This window comes from Glycine max, chromosome 7, assembly GCF_000004515.6.
Source record: "Glycine max cultivar Williams 82 chromosome 7, Glycine_max_v4.0, whole genome shotgun sequence".
Classification (NCBI taxonomy): domain Eukaryota; kingdom Viridiplantae; phylum Streptophyta; class Magnoliopsida; order Fabales; family Fabaceae; genus Glycine; species Glycine max.
Window position 1 is genome coordinate 19,274,704 of NC_038243.2, and position 10,126 is coordinate 19,284,829.

Sequence of the window (10,126 nt, forward strand, 5' to 3'; positions counted from 1 at the left end):
GTTGATAGGTTTTCTAAGGGAACCCATCTAGGCGCTCTCTAACCTCATTACCCCGCCTACAAGGTCATCGTGTTTTTCTTGGACATGGTTTGCAAACTCCATGGATTTTCACAGAGCCTTGTATCTAACAACGACCCCATGTTCATAAGTGCTTTCTGGCGAGAACTTTTCCATTTGAGTGGCACCAAGCTATGCATGAGCACTTCCTACCACCCATAATTCGATGGTCAAACGAAAGTCCTCAACCGCGTTCTGGAGCAATATCTTCGTTCCTTTGTTCATGACCGACCATCACAACGGTCCAAATTCCTCCCACTTGTCGAATGGTCGTACAACACCTTTGTTCACTCTGGCACCGGCTTTTCCCAATTTGAGGTCACTTACGACAAGCCTCCGCCTTCTATTCCTCAATACCTACAAGGGTCATCTCCTGTGGAGGCAGCTGACAATATTGTAGCAACACAGTCGACAATCCACTCAACTCTTCAATGCCGACTACAGAAAGCACAGAACACAATGAAAATTACGGTAGATAACCACTGCTAAGATGTTCAATTTTCTGTGGATGATTGGGTTTACGTTAAGCTTTGTCCGTATTGACAAACCTCTATCGCTTTAACTTTCTCCAAACTGACTAAACGATACTATGGTCTATTTCGGGTGGAAGAACGCATCGGCCAAGTTGCCTACCGATTGAAGTTACCAAAATCCTCTAAAATTCACCCAATTTTCCATGTTTCTTTACTGAAGCCTCACCATGTCCCTTGCCGTCTCCAGCAGCTCTCCCTCCCGCCAATTCCAACAACCACCCAGTCATCAAGCCACTTTCCCTGCTGGACTGGAAGTGGGATTCATCAACTTCAACCCTGACTAAGTTGGTCTTGGTGCAATGGACAAGATTGGCTCCTGAGGATACCACGTGGGAGAATTTGTTCTCCTAGTGCAAGGAGATGATAGCAACATACCCATGCCCACTAATAGACCCAGAAAGATCACCAAGAGGCCAGCCCACTACCATGACTTCATGTAGACGGTTATCCAAACTGCAACATGTTCCCTTGTCTCCCACTACCAATTCCCGGCCACCACCAATTCAGTTATACGCATATCCCATTGCTTTTACAACCAATTCTGTTATTGTAGTAGCTATTAGCAGCACTGCTGGCCAGTTAATGGCATAGCCATGTATGACTTCGTTCCTCTATAAATACCACAGAAATGAAGAAATAAAACGAGAAACATTACACCAATTACCTTACTTCCTTTATTTTTCTGCAATAGCTAGTTTAGTGTTCTAACACCAACATTTACCAAGTAGCTTATTTCTATTGCCAAAATTTGTCACATTAAAAATTGGAGGATGTTATAGACTTCGAGAGTCATTTAGAAGGTTCGAAAGAAGCCATTCAATGTGCCCAAAACTAGAGACATTAATTTTCAATAGTGCTTTTCTATCAGACAAAGATGTTCACGCAATTATTTACAATTTTCCGAACTTGAAAGATTTAAATGTATCGTCGAACAATTTTAAGTCTCTCCCAGCACATATTAAAGAATGTACTAAGTTGACAAGTCTTGATGTGAGGTACTGTTATAAGCTTCGGAAAATTCCAGAACTTCCATCAAGTGTTCAGAAAGTAGAAGCAAGCGGATGCAATTCCTTTGCCACAGAGACATCAAATATCTTATGGTCTCAGGTTTACTAGCACTTCTTTTACTGATATGTATTTACATAATCAGATATTCTTTAATTAAAAAAATAAAATAAAACTAATATGTTAGTCATTAAGGAATTCATAATTTCATTTCCATTCCTTCCTCTCATTTTATTTCATTCTCAACAAAAGAAAATAACAAAGTATCATGATAGTAAAACATAAACATAGTTTACAATGGATTATTATAATTTTGTTTCTTGTTTGTGGGATGTGTCACAGGTCCGTAAAGATATGAAGAGAATAGAAATGCCAAAAAGGAAGATTCCAGAATGGTTCGACTATGTTAACGGAGGGTATCCGGTTTTTGAAGCTCGTGGGAAGTTTCCAACGGTTGCTTTAGTGTTTGTGTTCGGGAAAGAAAAGTTCAATCCCAAGCCATATCACAACTAGTCACCTAACTGTTGGCACGAACTTGTTCATTGAGGATGAACAAAAAACAGGGTCAGTTATTAATTATGGGTGAGAATCAAGTGATGATGGGAAAAAGAGTCCAGAAGTTGATTCTTCGTGTTGGTGCTTTTGTAGGAAAAAAAATGTGTTATGTAGAGCAGCCTATTAAACTTTTATTCATCGATTTATGTATAGAGCTAAAGTGTAATATAAAATTCAAATACTAACATTATCCTTAAAATCAAATTGATAGCATCCTAAATCTTTTTTTTTTATGGAAAAGTCTGGGAGATTAGAGAGTATATATCTACATTCAATGATATTGGAACCTACTTCCGATGCTTCTGTCATTCACCAGTTTGCCATCATTTTCCAATATAACATGGCTCATGTCCAAATCTGCGATCAATTGCAAGGCATGCAGCAGTCCAAGCGAGTATCCTTCCAAAACTGAGATGCACGGACTAGACCAAAGGGACTTTGCCGCAACAAACGAGCCTAAGTCATCATGGACATAGAATCCCCAGCTCGTCTAGCGCTCCAGAGAGTGAAAAGTTGCATCAATGATATCCTTATAAAATCATAAAAACTTGATGGCAGGGACGAAAAAATTCTTCAGGACCAAGATCAATCAAATTTTAGTTGAACAACTAAAAACAAAAACGTTAAATAATTAAGGGATTAAAAACATATTTTACCTATTTTAGAATGTGGTACACCTTTATTTTCCTCATGAACATCAGCATTCCCCAAACACATGTATCTTTGAGCTCTTCTTTTAATTCGGATCATTCTTTTTTTGTCATCCTCATACGTAGTATATATGTTCCTCACTCATCAAATATAAAGTAAATTTTTTACCTTTCATTTGTATGTTTGTTTGAAGTGAAGGAGAGGAGAAAAGGGATGAAATAAACAGTAAAATGAGATGAGATTCACATTTTTACACTTTATCTTAATTCAAAACTTTCATCTCATTTTGCTTTCTTTCCACTTTACTGAACTGTAACATGGATGCTATATAGTAAGGACTTTTTGCACAAAGCAGTGTGAATTCACTTGTTTAAATATCATTGAATAAACATTAAATTAAGGAAAAAAAAACTTAAACCTAGGACTTTGACATAAACCAGACAGAGTTGTTTTTATACAACTGTTTTGTGTGATACAATTCCGCACAAAAAAGCATTTTTCTCATTTAAATTTTGAATCACTTCTATGTTGTTTGTATATTTAATCACTCAAATTTTATGCCTTTCTACAATAGTTGTAGTTGAGTACTAAAAGATTTTGATAAATTCCAGGAACATATAAAAGACCATAAATTAATTTCAAACCTAAATGACTCATAACTACAAGTATTCTTTTGCCTTTTATTTCAACATGCACTTCATTTCCAATTCTAATTTTGGAACTAGTAGTTTTGTTGAGCTCTTTGAAGAGCTCTTGATCATCATGTCATATGGTTTGTACAACGAGTATCAATAACTCAAGTTTCTATAAAGTAGTTGACGGTAAAGCATGGCATTGCAAAAAGTTTTTCCTCTTCTTGCTATCAATTTTGCTCGAAAAAGTATCAAGAGAAAAGGATTGTCGTCACTTAGAAGGCAGTTAATACAATTGTCCTTTTGACTATTCTCACAAGCTTCTTGTTTCCTCTCATTTGCTATCAGTTTACTTTTTGTTATATGGTATCATAGCTTTGAACTTCAGAGCATTAGATACATGGTCGGATATACGAGAGAGATTTTCTCAAGGTGATATGTTTCAAATTGTTGACCATTGTTGTATGTTGTCTAATATTAATTGGATAGTTAGGGGGTTAGCTGGTAGCCTTAAGTAGTTATTTTCTATATATAAGTTCTATTTTTTTTTTGTTAATAAAATAACACCAATTCTTTCAGTTTCTAGAGCTCCATTTTGTTCCCAATTTTTGTTTCCACAGCCAATTCATCTTCTTGATTTATAGCAAGTGGTATCAATGACTGAGTTGAGATCCTAAGAGAAAGAAGGAAGAAAACCATGGCTCTCGCAAGAATGGAGATCTAAAAATATGTTGGTGGAATAAATGATTTCAGTCCATGGCAAGTGAAGATGAATGCATCGCTCGTTCATCAAGGCTTGGATGCAACATTTTCAGAGAAAGTAATCGCAAAGATAGAAGAGAGGAGACTCGCAGATGTGACAAAGAAGACTCACAGTGCAATCTTGCTCAGTCTTGGAGATGAAGTGCTTCAGGAAGAGGCTGAAGAAAAGTATGCCAAGGCGGTTTGGGATAAGCTAGAAGATTTGTACTTGAAGAAGTCCCTGGCAAATAGGTTGTATCTCAAGAAACATCTAGATGATTTCAATAAGATCATATTGGAGCTTAAGAGCATTGATGTATAGATGATAAAGATCAAACCATCATTATGTTGAGTTCCTTTCCCAAGCTATTTGAGCATTTTGTTTATACAATGTTGTATATGAAGGCTACTCTATCAGTGGATGAGGTCACGACTGTGTTGAACTCAAAAGAAAATCAACGGAAGAATGACTCCAAGAAGAAAGAGATTGCTAAAAGGCTCATTGCAAGTAACAATAATCAGAAGAAGGTTTTCAAGAATAAGAAACCAAAGCCTAAAAATAAGAAGAAGAAATGTTTCCTCTGTGACAAAAAGGGGCACTTCAAGAAAGACTGCCCAAGCAAGTCAAGGTTCAATGAGTGGAACAAGCCCAACATAGATGTGGTTGTGGCTCAAGAAGGATATGACAATGTAGAGGCTCTTGTTGTATCAGAAGAGGATTCTCAGAAGGAATGGATCTTGGATTTAGGGTGTCCATTCCACATGTACCCCAATAAAGGTTGGTTTGAAAATTACAAGCAAATAGATGGTGGTACTGTACTACTAGGAAATAATAGGTCTTGTAAGGTTATTGGGATTGGTTCATTAAGAACTAGAATGCACAATGAAATAAAGAGGGAGATGTACAATGAAATAAAGAGGGAGCTGGAAGATGTGAGACATATTCCAGAATTGAAGAGAAATATGATCTCCTTAGGCACATTGGACAAGAAGGGTTATGGCTACAAGTGTGATCGTGGTAGCCTTGAAATCTATAAGGGGGAAATATAATCATGAGAGGAATAAGGAAGAATGGATTGTATTCCTTGGTTGGACAGACAATTGTTGTTGATTCTGCAAATGTTGTAACTAATGATAACACAAAGTTATGGCACCACAGATTAGTACATATCACTCGGAAAGGGCTGGAAAAGTTAGCAAAACAAGGTGTTTGTAGGAAAGGTGGGATTAAGCCACTGAAGTTTTATGAGCATTGTGTGCTAGGCAAGGCAAAGAGGCAAAAATTTCCCACCAGCACTCATTCCAGTAATGCAGCTCGTGATTATATGCATGCAGATCTATGGGGACCATCAAGAACTGAGTCACATAGAGGGGCAAGGTATTTTTTATCCTTAGTAAATGACTTCTTCAGAAAGGTTTGGGTTTACTTTCTAAAATACAAGAATGAAGTTTTCAAGGTGTTTGAAGAATGGAAAATTTTAGTTGAAACTCAAACAGGAAGAAAGTTGAAGAAATTAAGGACAAATAATGGACTTGAATTTTGTGATGAAAGGTTCAAAACCTTATGCGAATAGAATGGTATTGCTAGGCACTTAACTGTGAGAGGGACACCACAACAAAAATGACTTGGTGGAGAGGTTCAACAGAACCATACTTGAAAAAGTTAGGTGTATGTTGAATCATGTTGGTCTACCAAAGTCCTTCTTGGAAGAGGTTGTAAGCACTGTTGTATACTGCATAAACAGAATCCCATCAACTCCCATAAGCTTTAAAACCCCACAGGAAGCTTAGAGTGGCATGAAAGCTGATTACAGTGAACTGAAGACATTTGGTTGTATTTCTTAGCTCATCTAAAGTAGGATAAGTTGGAACCAAGGGCCTTGAAGTGTATCTTCATATGCTATCCATAAGGAGTAAAGGGATACAAGCTATGGTGTTTGGAACCTAGACACAAGAAGTGCATTATCAGCAGAGATGTGGTGTTTAATGAACTTCAAATGGAAAATTTAATTATGTCATTCAAGTCTACTAGAGGTTAGAGTTCACTGGTTCAGGTGAAATCTGATGAGAGTGTGAACACTTAGAAATCAGTAGTGGCAAGAGACAATTTTGTTCCTGCATCTGGACAAGGATTATGGTTTGGCTAGAGACAGGAAAAAGAGGATAATCAAACCTCCTGAAAGATATGATCATGCAAATATGATCTCCTATGATTTAATAGTTGGAAGGAAGATTGAAAATCAGGAGGAACCTCGGTCCTATGATGAGGCCATAAGCAGTAAGGACAGTTCAAAATGGATTAAAGTTGTGGAAAAAGAAATGGCTTCTCTAGAAAAGAATCAAATCTAGACACTTGTGGATTATCCTAAAGGGAAGTCACTTGTTGGATACAAATGGCTATTCAAGAGGAAAGAAGGTATTGAAGGAGTTCAAAGTGGAAGGTTCAAATCTAGGCTAGTAGCTCATGGGTTTACTCAAAAGGAAAGAGTAGATTTTGTAGAAATCTTTTCATTTATGGTAAAGCATTGTTCAATAAGAGTTCTTCTTGACATGGTAGCTCATTTTGATATAGAGCTTGAGCAGATGGATGTCAAAACAACCTTTTTGCCTAGGAAGCTGGATGAGACCATTTATATGAAGCAACCTACTAGTTTTGTCAAAAAAGGTTATGAACAGAAGGTATATTTACTCAATCGGTCCTTATACGGCCTTAAACAGTCTCCTAGGATGTGGTATAGGTGTTTTGAGGATTATGTCATTAAAATTGGATTCTCTGGGAGTGCTTATGACTATTGTGTGTACTGGAAATGTCACAAAAATGAGAAACCAATTTACTTGTTGCTCTATGTTGATGATATGCTACTAGCCAGCAAAAGCATGACTGAAATTGCTAGAGTTAAGAGATTTTTGAATCTAGAGTTTGAGATGAAAGATCTTGGACATGCTAAGAAGATTCTTGATATAGAAATAACCAGGAATAAGAAAGGAAAAAGTGTTGTATTTATCTCGGGTAGATTACCTCAAAAGGGTCTTGGAAAGATTTAATTTAAGAGGAGCAAAGTCAATTACCACTCCCCTAGCACAACACTTTAAGCTATCTAAGGAACAAGAATCATAGTCTGATGAAGATATAGCTTATATGCAGAAAGTGCCATATGCTAGTGTTGTTGGAAGCATCATGTACTCCATAGTGTGTTGCAAGTCAGATCTGTCATACTCTATGAGTGTGGTAAGCATATTTATGACAAATCTGGGTAAGAGGCATTGGGAGGCTGCTAAATGGGTTCTGAGGTACATATCTGAGACCATTTATGTTAGACTTAAGTATGCTAATTGAGGTGAAGTTCCTAATACTAAAGGGTATATGGATTCTGATTTTGTTGGGAGCATTGATACAAGAAAGTCCACTACTGGCTATATGCTTTCAAGGTGTTTGGAAACTTAGTCAGTTGGAGGGCTAATTTGTAGTCAGTAGTGGCCTTATCCACTATTGAAGTTGAATAAGTAATGGCTAGTAAAGCTGTAAATGAAGTATTGTGATTAAGAGACTTGATTTCAGAACTACTCCAATTGAAAGAGCTGAAAACCACTATAATTCACTATGACAGTCAAAGTGCAATGAGTTTGAGTAAGAACCAAGTGTATCATGACAGAACAAAGCATGTGGATATCAAATATCACTTCATTCGAGATACGACAGAACAAAGCATGTTGAATATTATTGGTTTTAACTAAGCATTAGACCAAGATGAAGATTGTTGTATATGGTCTAATATTAGTTGGTTAGTTAGGAGGTTAGCTAATAGCCTTAGGTAGTTATTTTTTGTTATTTTATTTCTAGAGCTCCATTTTATTCTTAATTTTTATTTCCACAACCAATTCATCTTCTTGATTCATCACAACCTTGAAGATATACTTTCATCCTTTAAACAAGGAGAATTAAATGTTACTAGTATTCACTGAGTTAAAAATTCTTTGGGATGATCGTGATATTTTTCTCCCATTACCTGAGAAAAATATGAAGTTGAAGATAGGTAATTAAGTTTAATTTAGCCCTTGAATGGGCCAGATTTTGAACTGAAAAAATCCAAAGTAATAAGAAATATATTATAACTAGCCTTTCTTCTGTTAACTAAAGCAGCAAGGAGCGCAAGGGATAAGTCCCATCATTTATATGATCAAAATGTGGCAGGAGCAATACATGTAACGGCATCATAAATTAACGGGTTAAATAACTTTTTTTAATATATATTATCGTATATGATTTTTTAACTACTCTAAAAAATTCTTCTGGTCCTTATTAATTTTTGTTTTATTTTAATCTTTTACTTCAAGGTTCCTTGTTTAAGTGATGACTAACTTAATAATTAGAAATTAGACATGATTTTACTTAAAATAATAAAGACAAATAAAAAAAAAAAGACTTTCACTATAAGAAAGACTTGTATAAAAAAATAACAATATTATAAGGAATAAAATAACACCAGCAACTAAAATTAAGAGAACCAGAAAAAAAAAATTACAAGCTAAAATTACCAGAAAAATATTTAAGCTAAAAATTACATGAAATGACAAATGACATTGTTGGGATATGATAATAGATGATAATAGTTTAAACCCTCACTATTTTCAAAGTAGAGTCCAAATCTTAACTAAAGTTGGATTATGTTGAGAAAACCTTACATGTTTTGTTACATTGTTAAAAAAAAAAAAAGGGAGCAAATAATCATTTTTGTCTTTCAACGTGTAATTTGTTGATAAATACGTCCTTGAAAGATAAAAATACAAAATTTAATTTCCAAAAGTGTAAAAAGTGTAACAAATATATCTGACGGCTAACACTATTAATAAAATAGCCTACGTGATGGAGGGACAAATTTGTCATTGAAATGATTGCCAACATGGTTTGTCAACCTAGGGACATGTTTATCATAATATTTTTTTGACTTTTCGTCTTCTCATCCTGCTCACAAATGCGTCCCTGAAAGATGAAAATACAAAATTTAGTCTCCAAAAGTATAAAAAGTGCAACAAATATATTCGAACATTAATAATAGATTGTGAATAATAATAATAATAATAATAATAATAATAATAATAATAATAATAATAATAATAATTATTATTATTATTATTATTATTATTATTATTATTATTATTATTATTATTATTATGTGTTTGAATTTACTACTCTTATTCGTTTAGTACTTATGCAATATATTTTTTAAATTGTCTTTTAATATATATATTTTTATTATTTTGATTCCCTTGTCAAACCTTAATATTTGCTATTAAAGAAAATTCTTATATCTTATAATTTTATCAAATTTCTACTAAATTTCTCACTTTTAATCTTTAAAATTATTTCATATCCCAATTCCAACTTAAGTATCCTTATATTTATATTGAAAATAATATGTCGAGAGTTTTGAGTAGAAAAAACATAACCGGACGCAAGACCAAATTTATTTATTTATTTATTTTTAAAAAATAATTTAATCAACTATTTTTTTTAAAACAGTCTCACAAAATTTAAACTAGATAAAGCTAAACTGGAATTATAAATCTTTTTCCTTAATCAATAAAATGTATATATATACCTCAAATATGAAAGAATCCCTTAAATAAATCTTATGTGCTTCCACTCGAGACAACACTTATTATACATAATATGAATGAAATAAAAATAGTTACTAACAAATAAAGAACCCAAATAAATTTAAATAAAAAAAATACAATAATGTTCAAACTAATAAAGAGGTTAACTTCAAAACAAAACTAATAAAAAGGTTTATTTTTTGTCTTTGGGACGTAGAGTGGGTTGTGGCGATCTTGAATTCCATTTGGCATACTATGATAGAGTAGGTAATAAAGATTAATAATTAATTGAAGAAACAAAAAATTTCAAGAAATAGAAGGCTTTCATTTTTTTTAAATGGTAACTCAATTTTT